This window comes from Procambarus clarkii, chromosome 36, assembly GCF_040958095.1.
Source record: "Procambarus clarkii isolate CNS0578487 chromosome 36, FALCON_Pclarkii_2.0, whole genome shotgun sequence".
In the NCBI taxonomy this organism is placed as follows: domain Eukaryota; kingdom Metazoa; phylum Arthropoda; class Malacostraca; order Decapoda; family Cambaridae; genus Procambarus; species Procambarus clarkii.
Window position 1 is genome coordinate 9,295,506 of NC_091185.1, and position 27,538 is coordinate 9,323,043.

The 27,538-nt window shown below is 53.0% G+C and overlaps 1 protein-coding gene across 6 annotated transcripts in view; it reads right to left on the bottom strand.

Annotated features, from left to right (window-relative positions):
* LOC123756096 (putative sodium-dependent multivitamin transporter) overlaps window positions 1–16,860 on the bottom strand; it is a 216,541-nt gene extending 199,681 nt beyond the window's left edge. For 4 of the 6 annotated variants that reach the window (XR_006772608.2, XR_011230546.1, XM_045739092.2 and 1 more), the window contains exon 1: window positions 2,726–3,426. The gene's annotated coding sequence lies outside the window, so the exon portion shown is untranslated. Of the gene's footprint in view, window positions 1–2,725; window positions 3,427–16,758 lie in introns of those variants that run through there. The other 2 variants (XM_045739094.2, XM_045739093.2) reach the window with 2 other exon arrangements.
* Between the last annotated feature and the right edge of the window lie 10,678 nt (window positions 16,861–27,538).

Below are 27,538 nucleotides of genomic sequence, written 5' to 3' on the forward strand. Positions count from 1 at the left end.
AAGAAGGGCTATTCAATAAATTTAATTTTAATAATAAAAGGATAGACTGGGAGAAAATAAACAGGGAACTTACAAACATTCAATGGGAAAATGTTCTAAGAAATAAAAATCCTACACAGGGAATAGAAAAACTGACTTCTGAAGCATATGAAGTCTGTCTGAAACATGTTCCTTTGAGGAAAGCCAGAAAGAGGTCCAATGTAGAAAGAGAACGCAGACAACATAACAAAAGGAGGAAGAAATTAACGGAAATGATTAAGCAGACACGACTCTCCATACACAGAAGAAATAATTTAAACAGGGAGACTGAAGAAATCGAACAGAGACTGAAGCATTCCTATCAGACTGAAGAAAGGCAACTAGAACAGAAAGCAATTCAAGAAATATAGAAAAACCCAAAATATTTCTTCACATATGCTAAATCAAAAGCGAAAACCACTGCCAGTATTGGACCTATTCGTATTAGTGAAGGTTCATACACTGAGGATGACAAAGAAATTAGTGAAATCCTAAAAAAGCAGTATGAAGACATGTTTAGCACTCCGATACTCAGCATGAAAGTGGAAGATTCGGACAATTTCTTTATGAATGATACTCAAACACCTGTAAATATAACTGATATCAACACAAGCGTGGCAGATTTTGAAAGAGAAATTGATAATATGCCCATGCACTCAGCCCCGGGTCCATACTCATGGAATTCAATATTTATAAAGAAATGCAAAGTGCCAGTAGCAGACACTCAGTATAGTGTGGAGGAAGAGCTTGGACACAGGGGAGATACTAGATGCGCTTAAAGCAGCAGACATTGCCCCTCTACACAAGGATGGTAGCAAAGCATTGGCAAAGAATTATAGACCAGTTGCACTAACGTCCCACATAATAAAAGTATTTGAAAGAGTGATCAGGAGTCAGGTCACTAGATTCATGGAAACCAATGACCTCCACAATCCAGGCCAACATGGATTTAGAGCAGGAAGATCATGCCTCTCACAGCTACTTGACCACTATGATAAAATCACTGAGGCATTAGAGGAAAAACATAATGCAGATGTCGTATACACAGATTTTGCAAAGGCATTCGACAAATGTGACCATGGAGTGATTGCACACAAAATGAGGTCAATGGGTATAACTGGTAAAGTAGGACGCTGGATACTCAATTTCCTGTCGAACAGAACACAAAGAGTTGCAGTCAATCAAGTAAAATCGAGTTCGAGCGCAGTTAAAAGGTCTGTACCTCAAGGTACAGTCCTTGCACCGCTACTGTTCCTTATTCTCATATCAGACATAGACAAAAACACAAGTCACAGCTTCGTGTCATCCTTTGCAGATGATACAAAAATCAGCATGAAAATTACCTCTGCTGAAGACATTGATAAACTACAAACAGATATTAACAAGGTTTTCGATTGGGCAGCAGAAAATAACATGATGTTTAACGGTGATAAATTCCAGGTACTCAGATACGGCAAAAATGAGGATCTTAAACATAATACAGGGTACAAAACACAATCGAATCTGCCCATAGAAGGAAAACAGCATGTCAAGGATTTGGGAATAATGTTGTCCGACGACCTAACGTTTAGGGAGCATAACCAAGCAAGTATTGCGTCAGCCAGAAAAATGATAGGATGGAGTACAAGAACCTTCAAATCCAGAGATCCCATCACAATGGTTGTACTCTTCAAGTCACTTGTGTTGTCCCATCTTGAGTACTGCTCAGTACTCACTCACCCCTTCAGAGCAGGAGAGATTGCTGAAATTGAGGGAATACAGAGAACATATACGGCACGCATAGACGAGATAAAGCACCTAAATTATTGGGATCATCTCAAAGCTCTCCAAATGTACTCACTAGAAAGGAGACGAGAGAGATACCAAATAATATACACATGGAAAATACTGGAGGGATAGGTCCCAAATCTGCACAGTAAAATAACAATGTACTGGAGTGAACGACATGGAAGAAAATGCAGAATAGAATCAGTGAAGAGCAGAGGTGCCATGGGCACAATCAGAGAACACTGTATGAACATCAGAGGTCCACGGTTGTTTAACGTCCTACCAGCGAGCATCAGAAATATTACAGGAACAACCGTGGACATCTTCAAGAGGAAACTAGATTGTTTCCTTCAAGGAGTGCTGGACCAACCGGGCTGTGGTGGGTATGTGGGCCTGCGGGCCGCTCCAAGCACCAGCCTAGTGGACCAAACTCTCACAAGTCAAGTCTGGCCCCGGGCCGGGCTTGGGGAGTAGAAGAACTCCCAGAACCCCATCAACCAGGTATCAACCAGGGTAAGAGACCTTAACATAACACATAGTTTACACTTCGTAGGTATGGGACACTCTGAGCTCAGTAACTATTTCATACACATGGATAATGCAAGATAATCTCATGGTCAACACAAACTTTGCTAGTGCACACCAATAGACTAGACTTGCATTGCATGATTCCTCCTGAGTCTATGTATGACTAACATCATCCTGTGAGATGAGGATATTAGATAAACAGAGAAGACTTTGCTCTATAGTCTGTAATTTTTGGCGAGCAATTGATGAAGATTATACCACCCTAGAGGAGGCCAGGGCATGAATAGTTCGAAACATTTTTTGGTATTGAATAGTAAAGCAGCATCCTGCTGTATACCTATACTTAGTAATCAAAAAACGTAAATAAATACATAAATAAAAGACTACAACTGACATATTAACCTGATTTTACCTTTGGGCCATAATCTCTATTGACCTCGATGGGGGACAGGAAGCCGGCAGCTTGTTGAAAGCTCCCGATTTACTCATATTTCTTAGATGAATCACATTTCTTTCTTGCCGGTGATAGCATGGTATTACATGTAATAGGTGAGAGTTACCAGCGGCAGGTCAGCAGAAGGTCAGTAGGAGGTGAGGAGCAGCAGCACCGGGCCTCCACCTCACCAGCAGGAGCCGCTACTGACGTCAGCATCAGCTGGTGACTGTAAACAAACGTTCCTACCATTACATAACAGCTCCCTCCTCCTGTTATCTTGTTTATCTTCAAGGCTAACCTTCGACCTGAGGAGACCGATACATCAGGATGTTGCTCATTTCTCACTGAGGCCACTTATGTCTCATGACACATCATGACCTGTGATGTTACCAGTTCCTGTCACCACCATCACCATCACCCCCGTCACACAACACCCGAGAGGTTCACCCTTGACGACGAGCGGACGTCTGGACACCTCCGCCTGGGAGCCGCCAGATCATCTTCCGTTTCGCGATTTAAGATTTGATACTGCCGTTTGGGGTTCCTATTGAACGGTGCGGATTGTTACGACGCCTGGCGCACATATCACCTTGGCTCACACGATAGTCGATAGAGTTTGAATGTTTTCTGGCTGGTTCTCCCGGCGGGGTGACGGTGTCCGGCGCCGGCTTGGCCGAGAGGTGCTAGCAGTTGGTGGGCTCCTGGTGTGCCCTCAGCCGTGGTGGGCTCCTGGTGTGCCCTCAGCCGTGGTGGGCTCCTGGTGTGCCCTCAGCCGTGGTGGGCTCCTGGTGTGCCCTCAGCCGTGGTGGGCTCCTGGTGTGCCCTCAGCCGTGGTGGGCTCCTGGTGTGCCCTCAGCCGTGGTGGGCTCCTGGTGTGCCCTCAGCCGTGGTGGGCTCCTGGTGTGCCCTCAGCCGTGGTGGGCTCCTGGTGTGCCCTCAGCCGTGGTGGGCTCCTGGTGTGCCCTCAGCCGTGGTGGGCTCCTGGTGTGCCCTCAGCCGTGGTGGGCTCCTGGTGTGCCCTCAGCCGTGGTGGGCTCCTGGTGTGCCCTCAGCCGTGGTGGGCTCCTGGTGTGCCCTCAGCCGTGGTGGGCTCCTGGTGTGCCCTCAGCCGTGGTGGGCTCCTGGTGTGCCCTCAGCCGTGGTGGGCTCCTGGTGTGCCCTCAGCCGTGGTGGGCTCCTGGTGTGCCCTCAGCCGTGGTGGGCTCCTGGTGTGCCCTCAGCCGTGGTGGGCTCCTGGTGTGCCCTCAGCCGTGGTGGGCTCCTGGTGTGCCCTCAGCCGTGGTGGGCTCCTGGTGTGCCCTCAGCCGTGGTGGGCTCCTGGTGTGCCCTCAGCCGTGGTGGGCTCCTGGTGTGCCCTCAGCCGTGGTGGGCTCCTGGTGTGCCCTCAGCCGTGGTGGGCTCCTGGTGTGCCCTCAGCCGTGGTGGGCTCCTGGTGTGCCCTCAGCCGTGGTGGGCTCCTGGTGTGCCCTCAGCCGTGGTGGGCTCCTGGTGTGCCCTCAGCCGTGGTGGGCTCCTGGTGTGCCCTCAGCCGTGGTGGGCTCCTGGTGTGCCCTCAGCCGTGGTGGGCTCCTGGTGTGCCCTCAGCCGTGGTGGGCTCCTGGTGTGCCCTCAGCCGTGGTGGGCTCCTGGTGTGCCCTCAGCCGTGGTGGGCTCCTGGTGTGCCCTCAGCCGTGGTGGGCTCCTGGTGTGCCCTCAGCCGTGGTGGGCTCCTGGTGTGCCCTCAGCCGTGGTGGGCTCCTGGTGTGCCCTCAGCCGTGGTGGGCTCTTGGTGTGCCCTCAGCCTCGGTGGGCTCCTGGTGTGCCCTCAGCCGTGGTGGGCTCCTGGTGTGCCCTCAGCTGTGGTGGGCTCCTGGTGTGCCCTCAGCCGTGGTGGGCTCCAGGTGTGCCCTCAGCCGCGGTGGGCTCCTGGTGTGCCCTCAGACGGGGTGGGCTCCTGGTGTGCCCTCAGCCGTGGTGGGCTCCTGGTGTGCCCTCAGCCGCGGTGGACTCCTGGTGTGCCCTCAGACGCGGTGGGCTCCCGGTGTGCCCTCAGCCGTGGTGGGCTCCTGGTGTGCCCTCAGACGTGGTGGGCTCCTGGTGTGCCCTCAGCCGTGGTGGGCTCCTGGTGTGCCCTCAGCCGTGGTGGGCTCCTGGTGTGCCCTCAGCCGTGGTGGGCTCCTGGTGTGCCCTCAGCCGTGGTGGGGTTCTAGTGTGCCCTCAGCCGTGGTGGGCTCCTGGTGTGCCCTCAGCCGTGGTGGGCTCCTGGTGTGCCCTCAAACGTGGTGGGGTCCTAGTGTGCCCTCAGCCGTGGTGGGTTCCTGGTGTGCCCTCAGCCGTGGTGGGCTCCTGGTGTGCCCTCAGACATGGTGGGCTCCTGGTGTGCCCTCAGCCGTGGTGGGGTTCTAGTGTGCCCTCAGACGTGGTGGGCTCCTGGTGTGCCCTCAGACATGGTGGGCTCCTGGTGTGCCCTCAGCCGTGGTGGGGTTCTAGTGTGCCCTCAGACGTGGTGGGCTCCTGGTGTGCCCTCAGACATGGTGGGCTCCTGGTGTGACCTCAGCCGTGGTGGGGTTCTAGTGTGTCCTCAGCCGTGGTGGGCTCCTGGTGTGCCCTCAGACGCGGTGGGCTCCTGGTGTGCCCTCAGCCGCGGTGGGGTCCTGGTGTGCCCTCAGCCGTGGTGGGCTCCTGGTGTGCCCTCAGACGTGGTGGGCGGCTGGCTTAATTCTGCTCTGCCGGGGGGCATTGGATGACTTGGGTTTAAGCTGAGGGGCCAGTTTTTTGTTTTGCTACCCAGTGTTCTCTCTGTCTGGGGCGAGATCGGTGCTTGTCACCCTGAGAGACTCTAGGGGTAATCATCTGCCCGTCCGTGCGTTTATTGGCCGAGAGGCACATTACTATCTTACAGGTAAAGGACTATCTTACAGGTAACTATCCACAGTCTCTGTACCTAAAGCCTATTAACTCCACTGACGTCAATGAGATAATCCTTTCCCTTAAAACCAAGTCTGGTGCCCTTGAGGAGATACCAACTTTAATTTACAAAAAAGCCTCCAGATCTTTAGCCCCTGCTATTGCTTTGCTCTTCAACAAGTCACTTGAACTCCAAACCTTTCCAGGTATTCTAAAAAAAGCGAGAGTAACGCCTGTCCACAAATGTGGTGACCCCACAGATGTTAACAACTACAGACCTATATCAATCCTGCCAAACTTGTCAAAAATTTTTGAAAAACTTATATATAAGCAGCTTTACTCATATCTAGCCAAACTCAATATACTTAGCCCTTGCCAATATGGCTTCAGACCCAAAAAAAGCACTAACGATGCACTTATTAGTATGCTTAACTCGATTCATACAGCTCTTGATAAAAAGGAGTTCCCTGTTGGGTTATTTGTGGACCTGCGTAAAGCTTTTGATACTGTCAACCACCATAACCTTCTTCTTAAATTACATCATTATGGAGTCAGAGGACACTCCCTACAATACCTCGAGTCCTACCTTACTGACAGGCTCCAATATGTTTCTGTGAATAATACAATTTCTCCCACCCTACCCATCAACATTGGTGTTCCTCAGGGCAGCATACTTGGCCCTCTCCTCTTTCTCATCTACATTAATGACCTTCCAAATGCCTCCCAACACCTCAAACCAATTCTATTTGCTGACGACACAACCTTCATATACTCCAGTCCTGACCCTCTTGCTCTAAATGCCACAGTAAATACTGAGCTAAATAAAGTCCATCTTTGGCTAACTGCCAACAAACTCACCCTTAACATTGACAAAACTTTCTATATTCTGTTTGGCAATAAATCCTCTAGTCATATAAATCTCAAAATAAACAATACCCAAATTTGTAACAAATTAGATGGCAAATTCCTTGGCATTCTCATTGACCACAAGCTGAATTTCCAGGGACACATTCTAAATATATCAAAAAAAGTTTCAAAAACTGTGGGCATTCTTTCTAAGATCAGATATTATGTACCACGCCCTGCCCTGGTGACTCTCTATTACTCCCTTATCTATCCTTATCTCAACTATGGTATTTGTGCTTGGGGTTCTACTACCCAAAATCACTTACGTCCTCTAATTACCCAACACAAAGCTGCTATTAGAACAATATCCAACTCTGGCCCCAGACATCACTCGGTACCCCTACTCAAATCTCAGAATATGTTAGATATTAAGTCTCTGCACATTCTCTCATGTGTATTATACATATATAAAACGCTAAACTATAATGCCAATCCTGATCTTAAAAGCTTCATAGAAGGTTGTAACAGAACCCATGAGCACCACACCAGAAATAAATACAGTTTTGATATTCCTAGAGTACGTCTTAATCAAACTAGAAATGCTCTGCAAATCAAGGGGCCCAGAATGTGGAATGACCTTCCCAACCATGTTAAAGACTGTACCTCTCTCACCCAGTTTAAGATAAAAACTAAACACTACCTAATAAATTCCCTGTAATCTACCTCACTCCTCTATTGTCAACCCATGTCTGTTATTTTCTTTTTTTTTTTTTTTTTTTAATCAACACTGTTTGTCAACCTATTGTATTTGTGCTGCTTTTTCAGTCATGTTCCCCCTTTTTTTATCTTTATTTGTATTTGTTCTCAACACTTTTTATTCTTTATGCTCAATTAGTATTAAGTTCTAGATATTAATGTTTTTCTTGCCCGAAACGCATTGCGTAATAGTGGCTTTAGGCATTGTATGTACTAGCTCTATCTATATATCAATCCATTAATGTAACATCACTTGTATGTATATACCTTACCTGAATAAACATCTGAATCTGAATCTGATTACTTTCCCATTATACGCGCCATTCGTTTCGCAGTTAGGCTTTGCGAGGCCCTTTGCAGGCCCTTACGGGTACGCCGGGGCGCATCCGATCCCACGATTGTCGTCGCCCCTTAATTCACAACTTTTTTATTAGTAATACATTAGGTACATCTGCATTTGTCCAGCTACCCTAGACTAAGTGAAGGGGTAGTACAGTGTGGCAAAAAAGTGATGCTAAAAAATCCCCATCACACAGGATGGTTAGTCATGCAGAGGCATGTGATAAGTAGTCTGCACTGACAGACTGGTTCGTTATAGTGGAATGACCTTCCCAACCATGTTAAAGACTGTACCTCTCTCAACCAGTTTAAGATAAAAACGAAGCTATACCTAATAAATTCCTGTAACCTACCTTACCCCACTAATGTCATCCAATGTCTGTTTTTTTTAAAGAGCGCTGTTTGTCGACAGAATTGTATTTGTGCTGCTTTTTCAGCTATGTTTTCACTCCATGTTTTCATTTTACTCTTTATGCTCAATTGGTATTAAGCTTTAGTACATTTAAGTTTTTTATGCCCGAAACGCTTTGCGTAATAGTGGCTTTAGGCATTGTATGTACTAGCCCTAACTATAAATCCATCACTCTTTGTAAAATCTCTTTTATGTATGTACCTTACCTAAATAAACATTTTGATTTTGATTTTGATTTTGATGAGGATATCATGAACACAAGAGTGAATAAGGTAGCATTGATACTGAAATTCCCCATCTCGCAGGATGATTAGTCATACAGGGCCTTATGTTTAGTAGCCTGCACTGGCAAATTTTGGGTACACTGTGAGGATATAATTCACAACAACGGCCACCACCACCCACGCCACACAACACCGGCCACCACCCACGCCACACAACACCGGCCACCACCACCCACGCCACACAACACCGGCCACCACCACCACCCACGCCACAACACCGGCCACCACCCACTCCACACAACACCGGCCACCACCACCCACGCCACACAACACCGGCCACCACCCACGCCACACAACAGCGGCCACCACCCACGCCACACAACACCGGCCACCACCCACGCCACACAACACCGGCCACCACCACCCACGCCATACAACACCGGCCACCACCACCCACGCCATACAACACCGGCCACCACCACCCACGCCACACAACACCGGCCACCACCACCCACGCCATACAACACCGGCCACCACCCACGCCACACAACACCGGCCACCACCACCCACGCCATACAACACCGGCCACCACCACCCACGCCACACCGGCCACCACCCACTCCACACAACACCGGCCACCACCACCCACGCCACACAACACCGGCCACCACCCACGCCACACAACAGCGGCCACCACCCACGCCACACAACACCGGCCACCACCACCCACGCCACACAACACCGGCCACCACCCACGCCACACAACACCGGCCACCACCCACGCCACACAACACCGGCCACCACCCACGCCACACAACACCGGCCACCACCACCCACGCCATACAACACCGGCCACCACCACCCACGCCATACAACACCGGCCACCACCACCCACGCCACACAACACCGGCCACCACCCACGCCACACAACACCGGCCACCACCCACGCCACACAACACCGGCCACCACCACCCACGCCATACAACACCGGCCACCACCACCCACGCCATACAACACCGGCCACCACCACCCACGCCACACAACACCGGCCACCACCCACGCCACACAACACCGGCCACCACCCACTCCACACAACACCGGCCACCACCCACTCCACACAACACCGGCCACCACCACCACCCACTCCACACAACACCGGCCACCACCCACGCCACACAACACCGGCCATCACCACCACCCACTCCACACAACACCGGCCACCACCCTCACCACACAACACCGGCCACCACCACCACCCACGCCACACAACACCGGCCACCACCACCCACGCCACACAACACCGGCCACCACCCACTCCACACAACACCGGCCACCACCACCCACTCCACACAACACCGGCCACCACCCACTCCACACAACACCGGCCACCACCCACTCCACACAACACCGGCCACCACCACCACCCACGCCACACAACACCGGCCACCACCACCCACTCCACACAACACCGGCCACCACCACCACCCACTCCACACAACACCGGCCACCACCACCACCCACGCCACACAACACCGGCCACCACCCACGCCATACAACACCGGCCACCACCACCACCCACGCCACACCGACCACCACCACCACCCACTCCACACAACACCGGCCACCACCACCACCCACGCCACACAACACCGGCCACCACCACCCACGCCACACAACACCGGCCACCACCCACGCCATACAACACCGGCCACCACCACCACCCACGCCACACCGACCACCACCACCACCCACTCCACACAACACCGGCCACCACCACCACCCACTCCACACAACACCGGCCACCACCACCACCCACGCCACACAACACCGGCCACCACCACCACCCACGCCACACAACACCGGCCACCACCACCACCCACGCCACACAACACCGGCCACCACCACTACCCACGCCACACAACACCGGCCACCACCACCACCCACGCCACACAACACCGGCCACCACCACCACCCACTCCACACAACACCGGCCACCACCACCACCCACGCCACACAACACCGGCCACCACCACCACCCACGCCACACAACACCGGCCACCACCACCACCCACGCCACACAACACCGGCCACCACCACCACCCACGCCACACAACACCGGCCACCACCACCACCCACGCCACACAACACCGGCCACCACCACCACCCACGCCACACAGCACCGGCCACCACCACCACCCACGCCACACAACACCGGCCACCACCACCACCCACGCCACACAACACCGGCCACCACCACCACCCACGCCACACAACACCGGCCACCACCACCACCCACGCCACACAACACCGGCCACCACCACCACCCACGCCACACAACACCGGCCACCACCACCACCCACGCCACACAACACCGGCCACCACCACCACCCACGCCACACAACACCGGCCACCACCACCACCCACGCCACACAACACCGGCCACCACCACCACCCACGCCACACAACACCGGCCACCACCACCACCCACGCCACACAACACCGGCCACCACCACCACCCACGCCACACAACACCGGCCACCACCACCACCCACGCCACACAACACCGGCCACCACCACCACCCACGCCACACAACACCGGCCACCACCACCACCCACGCCACACAACACCGGCCACCACCACCACCCACGCCACACAACACCGGCCACCACCACCACCCACGCCACACAACACCGGCCACCACCACCACCCACGCCACACAACACCGGCCACCACCACCACCCACGCCACATCCAAGAGGTGGCACAAAGCTTAGAGACATGTTTTAGATTTAGCTACTCAGAACGAAATGTCTGTTACGTACGATTATGTTACGTTGTTGGGTAGATTAGACACACAGTGTTTAGTCGGTTTCATATTTATTTAGTAGTCTTGATTACGGTAGTTGGTTGTTGGCAGTGTCGTAGACATTGAAACGGAGCCTGGAGCAGAGCAGAGAGCTGAGTGAGGCCGGAGTCGCGGAGCTCTATGTGGGAGAGCGTGGCGGCTTGATGGGGAATCGTGAGTGTCTAAACTCGATGGGGAGCGAGAGCGTTGTAGCTCGATGCGGTCGTAATCTGCTGTCTGCTCTGTGTCGAAGCTGTAGCGTCTTGAGCTCGATTGGAACTATACACGCCGAGTGCTACATTCTTGAGGTTGAAGAAGTGTGGTAACTCTCAAGCGCCTGAACTGAAGTTAACTGAATCACTGGAAATTGTACTGTTGGCTATTCAATTGATGAAGATTAAGCCACCCAAGAGGTGGCACGGGCCTGAATAGCCCATAAGAAATTTGCTATTCGCATATCACTTGCCTACAGCTTCTGTAATTAGTGCTGATTAGTTACACCATTAAGCTAATGAGAGGTTGGAGTGAGTATATTGTTTGTACTCGCTACATGTCCATGTAGCACGGGCTATAGTGAGCCCATAATTGAGTTGGGTTATTCACGATAACCTTGTTACTGTGATATTTGGGTCAGTTTTAAATGGAGGTCGGGTTTATTCCTCCTTTTCTCCCGTTTCTTTTCCACTTCTGTTTGAACGCACTGGTTTTAGTCTTTTTTTTTTACTAACATTATCTTGGTGGTGGATATAGATCCAGAACAAATCCACAAGGGCCGTGACGAGGATTCGAACCTACGTCCGAGATCTTCCCAGACGCTGCCTTAATTGACTGAGCTACGACATGGTAAAAGAGTTGAAACCAAAAGTTCTACTGGACTTACTTGGATCCTGCAGCCTCTCCGAGACATAAACCAGGTCACGGCCCTTGTGGATTTGTTCATTGCTGCATCACGCTATTGTGATTTCTGTGTGTAATGAAGTAAGGGCGAAGAGGTAGAACGGTCTATTGACATAGCTCGAGTGCATGGGGAAGTTGTGTAAAACCCTGGTTTGTGTCTCGGAGAGGCTGCAGGATCCAAGTAAGTCCAGTAGAATTATGGTTTCAACTCTTTTACCATGTCGTAGCTCAGTCGATTAAGGCAGCGTCTGGGAAGATCTCGGACGTAGGTTCGAATCCTCGTCACGGCCCTTGTGGATTTGTTCATTGATGCATCACACTATTGTTATTTCTGTGTGTATAGATGCAGTGTTCACTAGTGCGTCCCTTTCTTCAACCCTTGAATCATTCTTCTGACAATTGTAGTCGCTGTGGATTTTGCATTTAATGCAGCTGCTCTTGTTGGATTTGAAATTGAAATTGAAATAAGTTTATTGAGGTAAAGTACACACAAAGGGATGAGGTAGCTCAAGCTATTCTCACCCCATTCAGTACATCGTGTTAATATATACATAGACACACAACAATCTTGTTGGATGAATGTTGAGTTTGATGCGCGAGGCTTCAGTTACTTCACATTTCAGTAAGTAATGTAACAATGGTGTATCTGCATCTGTTTTACACATATGACATTCTTTAACTATTGGGTCTATTACCTCCCAGCAGCACTTGTAGCCAAGTCTGAGTCTGTGTATGGCTACTGTAATCTCTCTGGATATCTTTTTGTCAGGCTTGAAAGAGTAGTTCCCAGTGGCTTGTTTGTACCACATCGCAGTGGATCCTCCTTCCGCTATTTTGGCTCTGTGACGACTTTTGATTGTTGGGAATATTTTCTTCTTGATTTGCTCCTTAATCTGTGAGAAATGTAGAGGTATTTCAACCATAGGTCCTGGAGGACCCAACCAAGGTTTTACAACACAAGATCACGAGTTCGAGTCACTCCATTGCCTATATTATGACTTTCCTTAATATATCACGCCATGGTGATTTAATTGCGATCTATAATAATGTTAATATAAGGGGTTCTTGTATCGTTAAGATGATTTAGATGTTAAGATGATTTATCTTTTAGATAAAGGTAGTATCGGCAGCAAACAGTGAATTTGAATGTTCAATGTTCAAAGAATTTGAGCCTCAAAACAGATAAATTGTAACACAGGAGGTACAAGGCTAGTTGGCTGAGCTTAAAGAACTAGATCTTACTCCCCCGTACATACTGTGAAGTGAGTGAGTACTAGAGATTATGGATTAGGGACGGTGCCGACGTCCAGGGCCACTAGGGACGGTGCCAACGTCCAGGGCCACTAGGGACGGTGCCGACGTCCAGGGCCACTAGGGACGGTGCCAACGTCCAGGGCCACTAGGGACGGTGCCGACGTCCAGGGGCACTAGGGACGGTGCCGACGTTCAGGGCCACTAGGGACGGTGCCGACGTCCAGGGGCACTAGGGACGGTGCCGACGTCCAGGGCCACTAGGGACGGTGCCGACGTCCAGGGCCACAAGGGACGGTGCCAACGTCCAGGGCCACTAGGGACGGTGCCAACGTCCAGGGGCACTAGGGACGGTGCCGACGTCCAGGGCCACTAGGGACGGTGCCAACGTCCAGGGCCACTAGGGACGGTGCCGACGTCCAGGGCCACTGGGGACAGTGCCGACGTCCAGGGCCACTAGGGACGGTGCCGACGTCCAGGGCCACTAGGGACGGTGCCAACGTCCAGGGGCACTAGGGACGGTGCCGACGTCCAGGGCCACTAGGGACGGTGCCGACGTCCAGGGCCACTAGGGACGGTGCCGACGTCCAGGGCCACTAGCAACGGTGCCAACGTCCAGGGCCACTAGGGACGGTGCCAACGTCCAGGGCCACTAGGGACGGTGCCGACGTCCAGGGCCACTAGGGACGGCGCCAACGTCCAGGGCCACTAGCAACGGTGCCAACGTCCAGAGCCACTAGGGACGGTGCCAACGTCCAGGGCCACTAGGGACGGTGCCGACGTCCAGGGCCACTAGGGACGGTGCCGACGTCCAGGGCCACTAGGGACGGTGCCAACGTCCAGGGCCACTAGGGACGGTGCCGACGTCCAGGGCCACTAGGGACGGTGCCAACGTCCAGGGGCACTAGGGACGGTGCCGGTCGTCCAGGGCCACTAGGGACGGTGCCGACGTCCAGGGCCACTAGGGACGGTGCCGACGTCCAGGGCCACTAGGGACGGTGCCAACGTCCAGGGCCACTAGGGACGGTGCCGACGTCCAGGGCCACTAGGGACGGTGCCGACGTCCAGGGCCACTAGCAACGGTGCCAACGTCCAGGGCCACTAGGGACGGTGCCAACGTCCAGGGCCACTAGGGACGGTGCCGACGTCCAGGGCCACTAGGGACGGTGCCAACGTCCAGGGCCACTAGCAACGGTGCCAACGTCCAGGGCCACTAGGGACGGTGCCAACGTCCAGGGCCACTAGGGACGGTGCCGACGTCCAGGGCCACTAGGGACGGTGCCGACGTCCAGGGCCACTAGGGACGGTGCCAACGTCCAGGGGCACTAGGGACGGTGCCGACGTCCAGGGCCACTAGGGACGGTGCCAACGTCCAGGGCCACTAGCAACGGTGCCAACGTCCAGGGCCACTAGGGACGGTGCCAACGTCCAGGGCCACTAGCAACGGTGCCAACGTCCAGGGCCACTAGGGACGGTGCCGACGTCCAGGGCCACTAGGGACGGTGCCGACGTCCAGGGCCACTAGCAACGGTGCCAACGTCCAGGGCCACTAGGGACGGTGCCAACGTCCAGGGCCACTAGGGACGGTGCCAACGTCCAGGGCCACTAGCAACGGTGCCAACGTCCAGGGCCACTAGGGACGGTGCCGACGTCCAGGGCCACTAGGGACGGTGCCGACGTCCAGGGCCACTAGGGACGGTGCCAACGTCCAGGGCCACTAGGGACGGTGCCGACGTCCAGGGCCACTAGGGACGGTGCCGACGTCCAGGGCCACTAGGGACGGTGCCGACGTCCAGGGCCACTAGGGACGGTGCCAACGTCCAGGGCCACTAGGGACGGTGCCGACGTCCAGGGCCACTAGGGACGGTGCCAACGTCCAGGGCCACTAGCAACGGTGCCAACGTCCAGGGCCACTAGGGACGGTGCCGACGTCCAGGGCCACTAGGGACGGTGCCAACGTCCAGGGCCACTAGGGACGGTGCCGACGTCCAGGGCCACTAGGGACGGTGCCGACGTCCAGGGCCACTAGGGACGGTGCCGACGTCCAGGGCCACTAGGGACGGTGCCGACGTCCAGGGCCACTAGGGACGGTGCCAACGTCCAGGGCCACTAGGGACGGTGCCAACGTCCAGGGCCACTAGGGACGGTGCCAACGTCCAAGGCCACTAGGGACGGTGCTGACGTCCAGGGCCACTAGCAACGGTGCCAACGTCCAGGGCCACTAGGGACGGTGCCAACGTCCAGGGCCACTAGGGACGGTGCCGACGTCCAGGGCCACTAGGGACGGTGCCAACGTCCAGGGGCACTAGGGACGGTGCCAACGTCTAGGGCCACTAGGAACGGTGCCGACGTCCAGGGCCACTAGGGACGGTGCCAACGTCCAGGGACACTAGGGACGGTGCCAACGTCCAGGGGCACTAGGGACGGTGCCGACGTCCAGGGCCACTAGGGACGGTGCCAACGTCCAGGGCCACTAGGGACGGTGACAACGACCAGGGGCACTAGGGACGGTGCCAACGTCCAGGGGCACTAGGGACGGTGCCAACGTCCAGGGCCACTAGGGACGGTGCCGACGTCCAGGGGCACTATGGACGGTGCCAACGTCCAGGGACACTAGGGACGGTGCCAACGTCCAGGGGCACTAGGGACGGTGCCGACGTCCAGGGCCACTAGGGACGGTGCCAACGTCCAGGGCCACTAGGGACGGTGCCAACGTCCAGGGACACTAGGGACGGTGCCGACGTCCAGGGGCACTAGGGACGGTGCCAACGTCCAGGGGCACTAGGGACGGTGCCTACGTCCAGGGCCACTAGGGACGGTGCCAACGTCCAGGGCCACTAGGGACGGTGCCTACGTCCAGGGGAACTAGGGACGGTGCCAACGTCCAGGGCCACTAGGGACGGTGCCAACGTCCAGGGCCACTAAGGACGGTGCCTACGTCCAGGGGCACTAGGGACGGTGCCAACGTCCAGGGCCACTAGGGACGGTGCCGACGTCCAGGGCCACTAGGGACGGTGCCAACGTCCAGGGCCACTAAGGACGGTGCCTACGTCCAGGGGCACTAGGGACGGTGCCAACGTCCAGGGCCACTAGGGACGGTGCCGACGTCCAGGGCCACTAGGGACGGTGCCAACGTCCAGGGGCACTAGGGACGGTGACCCTCAGGATGTGTGGAATAACTTCAACTCATGTGACGCGTCCACTACACATAAGGGCCATAACTGGCCGACCCCTCACAGTGTTCACGAGAGAACTTGATAAACCCCTCGAAAAGGATACCTGATCAACCAGGCTGTGATTCATATGTCAGCCTGCGAGCAGACGCGTCCAACAGTCTGGTTAACCAGTGCAGCAACGAGGAGGCCTGGTCGAGGAGCGGGCCGCGGGGATACTGAGCCCCGGAATCATCACAAGGTAACCTGCCGCCCGACATTACAACATGTGGACTAATGGCATCACTGTTATAACTCGCAAAACGTTTCTGTCCTGCAGAACATAACTGTTGTTAGTTTGTTAATAAGACGGAGCGCATTATGTCAACCCAAGTGCTTACGGTTAAGAGTGTAGCGAGGTATATATTGAGGGGCGGTAAATAGTACCTGAGTGCGCGGAGCACGCGACCACAACCTCACTCTCCAAGTGACGGAGTCATACTGAGCTGTCATTCTCTTGTGATGCTCACTGTCCCACCCCCGCCAGTGTCCCACCACCGCCAGTGTCCCGCCACCTCCAGTGTCCCGCCACCTCCAGTGTCCCACCACCGCCAGTGTCCCGCCACCGCCAGTGTCCCGCCACCGCCAGTGTCCCACCACCGTCAGTGTCCCACCACCGCCAGTGTCCCACCACCGCCAGTGTCCCACCACCGCCAGTGTCCCGCCACCGCCAGTGTCCCGCCACCACCAGTGTCCCGCCACCGCCAGTGTCCCGCCACCGCCAGTGTCCCACCACCGCCAGTGTCCCACCACCGCCAGTGTCCCGCCACCGCCAGTGTCCCGCCACCGCCAGTGTCCCACCACCGCCAGTGTCCCACCACCGCCAGTGTCCCACCACCGTCAGTGTTCCGCCACCACCAGTGTCCCACCACCGCCAGTGTCCCGCCACCACCAGTGTCCCGCCACCGCCAGTGTCCCGCCACCGCCAGTGTCCCACCACCGCCAGTGTCCCACCACCGCCAGTGTCCCGCCACCGCCAGTGTCCCGCCACCGCCAGTGTCCCACCACCACCAGTGTCCCACCACCGCCAGTGTCCCACCACCGCCAGTGTCCCGCCACCGCCAGTGTCCCACCACCGCCAGTGTCCCGCCACCACCAGTGTCCCGCCACCGCCAGTGTCCCGCCACCACCAGTGTCCCGCCACCACCAGTGTCCCACCACCGCCAGTGTCCCACCACCGCCAGTGTCCCACCACCGCCAGTGTCCCGCCACCACCAGTGTCCCGCCACCGCCAGTGTCCCGCCACCGCCAGTGTCCCACCACCGCCAGTGTCCCACCACCGCCAGTGTCCCGCCACCGCCAGTGTCCCGCCACCGCCAGTGTCCCACCACCGCCAGTGTCCCACCACCGCCAGTGTCCCACCACCGCCAGTGTCCCGCCACCGCCAGTGTCCCACCACCGCCAGTGTCCCGCCACCGCCAGTGTCCCGCCACCACCAGTGTCCCGCCACCGCCAGTGTCCCACCACCGCCAGTGTCCCACCACTGCCAGTGTCCCGCCACCGCCAGTGTCCCACCACCGCCAGTGTCCCACCACCGCCAGTGTCCCACCACCGCCAGTGTCCCACCACCGCCAGTGTCCCACCACCGCCAGTGTCCCGCCACTACCAGTGTCCCGCCACCACCAGTGTCCCACCACCGCCAGTGTCCCGCCACCACCAGTGTCCCACCACCGCCAGTGTCCCACCACCGCCAGTGTCCCGCCACCACCAGTGTCCCACCACCGCCAGTGTCCCGCCACCACCAGTGTCCCACCACCGCCAGTGTCCCACCACCGCCAGTGTCCCGCCACCGCCAGTGTCCCACCACCGCCAGTGTCCCACCACCGCCAGTGTCCCACCACCGCCAGTGTCCCGCCACCACCAGTGTCCCACCACCGCCAGTGTCCCGCCACCACCAGTGTCCCGCCACCGCCAGTGTCCCGCCACCACCAGTGTCCCACCACCGCCAGTGTCCCGCCACCGCCAGTGTCCCACCACCGCCAGTGTCCCACCACCGCCAGTGTCCCGCCACCACCAGTGTCCCGCCACCGCCAGTGTCCCACCACCGCCAGTGTCCCACCACCGCCAGTGTCCCGCCACCGCCAGTGTCCCACCACCGCCAGTGTCCCACCACCGCCAGTGTCCCACCACCGCCAGTGTCCCGCCACCACCAGTGTCCCGCCACCGCCAGTGTCCCGCCACCACCAGTGTCCCGCCACCACCAGTGTCCCGCCACCGCCAGTGTCCCACCACCGCCAGTGTCCCACCACCGCCAGTGTCCCACCACCGCCAGTGTCCCGCCACCGCCAGTGTCCCACCACCGCCAGTGTCCCGCCACCACCAGTGTCCCGCCACCGCCAGTGTCCCGCCACCGCCAGTGTCCCGCCACCGCCAGTGTCCCGCCACCGCCAGTGTCCCACCACCGCCAGTGTCCCGCCACCGCCAGTGTCCCGCCACCACCAGTGTCCCGCCACCGCCAGTGTCCCACCACCACCAGTGTCCCACCACCGCCAGTGTCCCACCACCGCCAGTGTCCCGCCACCGCCAGTGTCCCACCACCGCCAGTGTCCCACCACCACCAGTGTCCCGCCACCACCAGTGTCCCGCCACCGCCAGTGTCCCGCCACCGCCAGTGTCCCACCACCGCCAGTGTCCCACCACCGCCAGTGTGGTTATCTTGAGTTTATCTTGAGATGATTTCGGGGCTTTAGTGTCCCCGCGGCCCGGTCCTCGACCAGGCCTCCACCCCCAGGAAGCAGCCCGTGACAGCTGACTAACTCCCAGGTACCTATTTACTGCTAGGTAACAGGGGCATTCAGGCTGAAAGAAACTTTGCCCATTTGTTTCTGCCTCGTACGGGAATCGAACCCGCGCCACAGAATTACGAGTCCTGCGCGCTATCCACCAGGCTACGAGGCCCCCAAGTGGTGTGGCCAGGCACCACACTGGCTCCCACCACCGCCAGTGTGGTGTGGCCAGGCACCACACTGGCTCCCACCACCGCCAGTGTGGTGTGGCCAGGCACCACACTGGCTCCCACCACCGCCAGTGTGGTGTGGCCAGGCACCACACTGGCTCCCACCACCGCCAGTGTGGTGTGGCCAGGCACCACACTGGCTCCCACCACCGCCAGTGTGGTGTGGCCAGGCACCACACTGGCTCCCACCACCGCCAGTGTGGTGTGGCCAGGCACCACACTGGCTCCCACCACCGCCAGTGTGGTGTGGCCAGGCACCACACTGGCTCCCACCACCGCCAGTGTGGTGTGGCCAGGCACCACACTGGCTCCCACCACCGCCAGTGTGGTGTGGCCAGGCACCACACTGGCTCCCACCACCGTCAGTGTGGTGTGGCCAGGCACCACACTGGCTCCCACCACCGCCAGTGTGGTGTGGCCAGGCACCACACTGGCTCCCACCACCGCCAGTGTGGTGTGGCCAGGCACCACACTGGCTCCCACCACCGTCAGTGTGGTGTGGCCAGGCACCACACTGGCTCCCACCACCGCCAGTGTGGTGTGGCCAGGCACCACACTGGCTCCCACCACCGCCAGTGTGGTGTGGCCAGGCACCACACTGGCTCCCACCACCGCCAGTGTGGTGTGGCTAGGCACCACACTGGCTCCCACCACCGCCAGTGTGGTGTGGCCAGGCACCACACTGGCTCCCACCACCACCAGTGTGGTGTGGCCAGGCACCACACTGGCTCCCACCACCGTCAGTGTGGTGTGGCCAGGCACCACACTGGCTCCCACCACCGCCAGTGTGGTGTGGCCAGGCACCACACTGGCTCCCACCACCACCAGTGTGGTGTGGCCAGGCACCACACTGGCTCCCACCACCGTCAGTGTGGTGTGGCCAGGCACCACACTGGCTCCCACCACCACCAGTGTGGTGTGGCCAGGCACCACACTGGCTCCCACCACCACCAGTGTGGTGTGGCCAGGCACCACACTGGCTCCCACCACCACCAGTGTGGTGTGGCCAGGCACCACACTGGCTCCCACCACCACCAGTGTGGTGTGGCCAGGCACCACACTGGCTCCCACCACCGCCAGTGTGGTGTGGCCAGGCACCACACTGGCTCCCACCAGTGACCTGTGTGAGTGTGGTGGCAGTGTGAGGTATTGCGTGTGTCAGGAACCATGTGTTGTGAAATGTCCGGAGTCACTATGTGCTTTCAACAAGCTGTGTAGTGACTCTCACTATGAATTAATAGTGATTATACTAAAGTCAAGAAAATATAACTGTCTATCGCTGTGCTTGCATCATGAATGAACAAATATAATAAATGAACAATCTCTAAGTCATATAAAATTATATTTAATTCTGACCCCACATATGATCTTGGATCTATTTCTTGAGGGAAGAACGCTAGAGTGAAGAGCACTCTCAAGATTAATTACTAATTGACTTCATAATTGACTTTCTGCTCTAAATGATTGTTGTTGCTTTAAGTTAATATTGATTTGTAATAACTGTTGAACAGAGACGAATTTCATCAGTCCTGGTCTGGTAAACTGATGAATGGGAGGAGGCAGTACTACCACTGTCTACCTCTGTCTACTCTAAAACTATTTATACTACTTATACTCATCTTTCTCTACCCTCCTGTCTGTCTAAGGCTTGTCATCCCGTCCTCTATCCCCTCATCTACACTTCCTTCACGGAACTCCGTCCGTCACAGTCCCTCACCCTCACTCTCCACCACACTCTCCATAAGTCACCTCACTAGCCAGTCATCACCACCACCTCCAGTATTACCATCACCACCACTGTCACCACCACAACTAGTGTCACCACCACCATCATTGTCACCACCCCCACCAATCACCTCTACCACCACCAGCGTCACCACCACCACCATAACACTCTTGCTCAACACCGACAACATGTTATCATACATACAGATTCGAGAACCGCCATTGAAATCTTGCAACGAGAACACATATGTGATAACATACATCTGATCACAAATATCTTATCATTAATGCAAACACTTAACTGACAAGGCCGTCGGGTACTTATCAACTGGGTGCCAAGTCATGCGGGAATAATAGGAAATGACATTGCAGACGAAGCTGCAAAACTTGCAACTAAGAGAAGAAATGTAGACATTTACATACCACAGAGTCTATCACAGATTAAGAATGTAATTAGAAGCAGAACAATGCAAAAGATGTACAGTTAATCTTTAAATGTAAAGAGAAATCTTTAAAGAATTCTGATAAAGAAAGAGATCTAGGGGTGGTTCTAGATAAAAAACTATCACCTGAGGACCACATAAAGAATATTGTGCGAGGAGCCTATGCCACGCTTTCTAACTTCAGAATTGCTTTTAAATACATGGATGGCGATATACTAAAGAAATTGTTCACGACTTTTGTTAGGCCAAAGCTAGAATATGCAGCGGTTGTGTGGTGCCCATATCTTAAGAAGCACATCAACAAACTGGAAAAGGTGCAAAGACATGCTACTAAGTAGCTCCCAGAACTGAAGGGCAAGAGCTACGAGGAGAGGATAGAGGCATTAAATATGCCAAAACTGGAAGTTAGTTTAGTTAGTTAGTTTAGTTCATTTATTATGCACCCCATACCCATCTTGTGGGCGGTAGTGGAAAGGGTCACAGAGGCACATAATGGGCTCAGGGACTGAACCCCACAATTCATTTAGCTAAGCAAGTTACAATCTTGATGAGCTAGTTACAAAATTCAATATAAGTCTTCACATCAACAATGGGTTCGAGATCGACCTCAAGTACAGGTTCTAAATTAAGCAACTGACATATGTGGAGAGCTTGTGTCAAAATTTATATGTTTGTCCTGCACACCGCCCCCCATCCAGTGGGCAGCGGTGGATAGGTTACAGTCACTTAGTTACTACCTACAGTTAGCAAACTGGGGATATTTGGCTAAAATTTCTGGTAGCAGATCATTTTGAATGAAATATTGACACATCGCTGGACAGAACAAAAAGAGGTGATATGATCACTACATACAAAATAGTAACAGGAATTGATAAAATCGATAGGGAAGATTTCCTGAGACCTGGGACTTTAAGAACAAGAGGTCATAGATTTAAACTAGCTAAACACAGATGCCGAAGAAATATAAGAAAATTCACTTTCGCAAACAGAGTGGTAGACGGTTGGAACAAGTTAAGTGAGAAGGTGGTGGAGGCCAAGACCGTCAGTAGTTTCAAAGCGTTTTATGCCGAAGAGTGCTGGGAAGACGGGACACCACGAGCGTAGCTCTCATCCTGTAACTACACTTGGGAAGATGTACAGTGACCACAACACAGCTGTTGCAACATCAGGATCTGCGGGATGGTACAAGAATTCAGTCAACCACGAACCACTTAGTTTGATGAAAGGGAGCAGTAGAACAACAGAAGTACACTTACATCGCATCAGGCTTGGATACCCATGTGCATGGGAAATAGGCTTACAGGTTCCGGAAGATGAGAGGAAATGTCAGCACTGTGGAGAAATGCCCGACAGACCACTGGAACATTATCTAACACAGTGCACAGTTACAAACCCATTAAGATTTCAACTTAGATTTAACAGAGCAAAAGAAGTTGTTAAACACATGGGACAAAATCTTACTGAAGCGACCATACGAGTCATAAATACTCATACTCCGCCCAAGTAAAACAGAAACAAGCAACACTTAGTGGGCCAGCCAGAGGCTTAGGGCCCGCGCAGGAATATCCCTGCAAAAAAAAAAAAACCTAGTGTCACCACCACCAGTCACCATCACCACCACCAGTGTTACCACCACCACCACCAGTGTCACCACCACCAGTCACCATCACCACCACCAGTGTTACCACCACCACCAGTGTCACCATCACCACCAGTGTCACCACCACCAGCAGCAGCAGTGTCACAGTCACCATCACCACCACCAGTGTCACCATCACCACCACCACCAGCAGCAGCAGCATCACAGTCACCACCAGTGTGAGGACCCGCTGACGCCGCCATTGCTAGCTGGCCGCTCACGGTTTTGTTCCCAGAAAACTCAGGATTCTGAGCAACCTTCAGCTCAAATCATCGCGGTTTTGTGAGGAAGAATACATCAGTACTCCAAGACCCAGAGAATATCTGGCTTGGAAGGAAACAATACAGATTTCGTCTACAATTGATGGACAAATAATGTTTGACAAACAATGAGAAAAAGTATAGGTTAGGAATTGTCTCCAAAGAATTCTCAAAGAATTACTCATTATTGCTATCTAAGATAATTAGACGAGCCAAAACTAAATACTACGAAGATAAATTTACCCAAATAAAGAGCAACATTAAACAAACATGGAGAACAATTTCACAAATATTGGGATCAAAGAAGTCTTTAAATAACAAACCGACTCTCCTGTCTAATAACGATGGTCAGCTTTCAGCCTCTGATTCTGCTACTGAGTTCAATAGGTTCTTCTCTTCCATTGGTTCATCCCTTGCTAATGATATTCCATCTTCCAGTACTGACATTAAGGACTATCTTACAGGGAACTATCCCCAGTCTCTGTACCTAAAGCCTATTAATTCCATTGACGTCAATGAGATAATCCTTTCCCTTAAAACCAAGTCTGGTGCCCTTGAGGAGATACCAACTTTAATCTACAAAAAAGCCTCCAGATCTTTAGCCCCTGCTATTGCTTTGCTCTTCAACAAGTCACTTGAACTCCAGACCTTTCCAGATATTCTAAAAAAAGCGAGAGTAACGCCTGTCCACAAATGTGGTGATCTCACAGATGTTAACAACTACAGACTTATATCAATCCTGCCAAACTTGTCAAAAAATTTTGAAAAACTAATCTATAAGCAACTTTACTCATATCTAGCCAAGCTCAATATACTTAGCCCTTGCCAATATGGCTTCAGGCCCAAAAAAAGCACTAACGATGCACTTATTAGTATGCTTAACTCGATTCATACAGCTCTTGATAAAAATGAGTTCCCTGTTGGGTTATTTGTGGACCTGCGTAAAGCTTTCGATACTGTCAACCACCAAAACCTTCTTCTTAAATTACATCATTATGGTGTCAGAGGACACTCCCTACAATACCTCAAATCCTACCTTACTGACAGGCTCCAATGTGTTTCTGTGAATAATACAATTTCTCCCACCCTACCCATCAACATTGGTGTTCCCCAGGGCAGCATACTTGGCCCTCTCCTCTTTCTCATCTACATTAATGACCTTCCAAATGCCTCCCAACACCTCAAACCAATCCTATTTGCTGACGACACAACCTTCATTTACTCCAGTCTTGATCCCCTTGCTCTAAATGCCACAGTAAATACTGAGCTAAATAAAGTCCATCTGTGGCTAACTGCCAACAAACTCACCCTTAACATTGACAAAACTTTCTTTATTCTGTTTGGCAATAAATCCTCTAATCAAATAAATCTCAAAATAAACAATACCCAAATTTGTAACAAATTAGATGGCAAATTCCTTGGCATTCTCATTGACCACAAGCTGAATTTCCAGGGACACATTTGTGGTGTTGTGTTTGTGTGTTACTGAGGAAGTCTTGGTTGTAGGGTTGATGTAAAGTCATGACTTGGTTACTGACTTTAATACTTAATATGATTACATGGCTAGTAGCTACCAAGCTTGGCTGGCGTCCTGTACGCTCTTGTTTACCTCCACTCTCTCTCTGGCGTCTGCTCCGCCACACATAGAAAACGGATGGTACCATTTTCTGTGAACATGACATCCCTCCTTTTCTTTAAAAAGAATGAATACAGGATGTCTACCATGCTTGTAGCACAAAGCAAAGTTATTGACACAAAGTAAGTTATTAACATATCAAGAGATACTGCATACATTTAACATTAATTAAGCACACAAAGAATTTAAACAACTTAATCTTTTCCACAAAGGATTTCAATGTTAAAAATACATATGCAATGTTAAACAAACATGAAAGAAACTGTAATACAAAGTTACAAAATATTGAATGAGATATCTGCATTATTCAAACAATATTAAATTTAGTTTAGCATAATAAGTAAATACTTTTCATTACATAGGAACACAATTAATCATCAAATCGTGTAGGGCGTTTAACATGACGTTTAGGACGAGAGTCCTTAAATGCAATAACATCCCTTGATGAATTGTTTGTCGGGTTATAACTATTTTTTTCTTTTTCTTTTGCACGACTTTGCACTTCATCATTTTCTACACTAGTTGGAATCACTTTGAAATAAGCCATATTACGTGTTATACTATGATCTCTATTACTAGCTGTTACCATAGTTCCTTTTACACTAATCACTTTATATGGTTTTGTATCATACGGCATATCTAACTTTCCCTCTTTTTTCTTTTTAACGAGAACAGTGTCACCAACCTTTATGAACTGTTCCTTTGCACGTTGATCATGAGCAATTTTCATTTTGCCCTTGGCTAGTGCATCCTTCTGAGCGAGACGTTTATCCGTTACCTCGGCTGGCATGACGGGTAGTGCGATTCTCATAGGACGTCCAAATAAAAGTTCGCCAGGCGACTTGCCCAGTGTTCCATGTGGTGTTGCACGGTAGTTCCTGAGAAAAGCATACATAGCTTGTTTCCAGGATCGTCCTTCGGCATGAGCACAGCGTACCGCTTTCATGAGAGGTTGCATGAATCTCTCAACTTCTCCATTTGCTTGAGGATGTAGTGGCATCACACGGCGGTGTTTGAATCCAATATGCTCAGAAAAGTTGACGAAGTCTTGTCCATTGAATGGCGGTCCATTGTCTGTCTTGACAACTTCAGGAATGCCAAAGTTTGAAAAGATCTTGTCGAGTTTCGGGATGACGGCCTTTGCAGATGTGGAATTGATGATTTCTACTTCTGGATAACGTGAGTGATCATCAATGACTACCATCAAGTACTCTCCAGTTGGTAGTGGTCCGCAGAAGTCCATCGATACTTCCGTCCATGGTGCAGCAGGTAGTGGTGAAGGTTGTAGAGGTGTTGGTCTTGAAGTATCCACTGCAGCTTGGCAAGGGACACAGGCATCATGCATATCCTTTGCTTGACGATCAATGCCAGGAAACCACACCTTTTCTCGTAGCAGCTGTTTCGTCCTAACAAGACCTTGGTGTCCTTGATGTGCAAGCTTCAGAGCACGTTGCTGGAGAACAGCTGGAATCACGATACGAGTACCTCGCAGCACAGTGTCGCGTTGTTGCGTAACACTTAATTCTGTCTGGATGCGTTCAAGTGCTTTGAATGCATCTTGGTCAACTCCTGAGGGTGGGATGCGTGGAAACTTTTTCTTAGTCAATGCATCCACTGTTGCTTGCAGAGTTGGGTCCTCTAGGGTTGCAGTACGGATTTCATCAAGAGTAAGAGCCTTAGGGACTGCATCACAGGTTACAGAGTGTACATATTCCTCGGCAACTTGCTGATGCTTGGTGATGGTGAAACTGTTGGCAGGATGTCGACTGATGTAATCAGCGGGATTGCCTGCACCCGGCTTGTATTTCACCGTAAAGTTGTATGGTTGCAGACGAAGAGCCCATCTCTCAATGCGAGCTGGTGGTTTGGACTTTGGATTATTGAAGATGGTCTCCAACGGTTTGTGGTCAGTGACCATCGTGGTGAAGGGCGCACCAAGCAGATACACCTTGAAGTGTTCACAGCCCCATACAAGAGCAAGAGCTTCCTTCTCTGTCTGACTGTATCGTTGCTCAACATCTGTGAGAGAACGGCTGGCGTAGGCAATTACTACTCGGGAATCTGGTTGACCAGGTTTGTGTTGGGCTAAAACAGCACCTAATCCAACAGGACTAGCATCCACCGTTAATTCAGTGTCCATTGATGGATCAAAGTATGCAGCAGTCGCATTCTCTACTAGTGCATCTTTCACAGCATCAAATGCATTTTGCTCGATATCGCTCCAGTACCATGATGCATTTTTCTTCAGGAGCTCACGTAGAGGCTTCGTAATGGTAGCAAAATCTGGAATGAAGCGAGAACAGTAGTTTGCCATTCCCAGAAAACTATGTACTTCAGTGGACGTTGAAGGAGGTGCAGCATTCTTGATATCTGCAACTTTCTTAGGATCTGGAGACAGACCTTTGTCACTAAGTACATGTCCAAAGAATTCAATTTTATGTTGATTGAACTCACACTTTGCT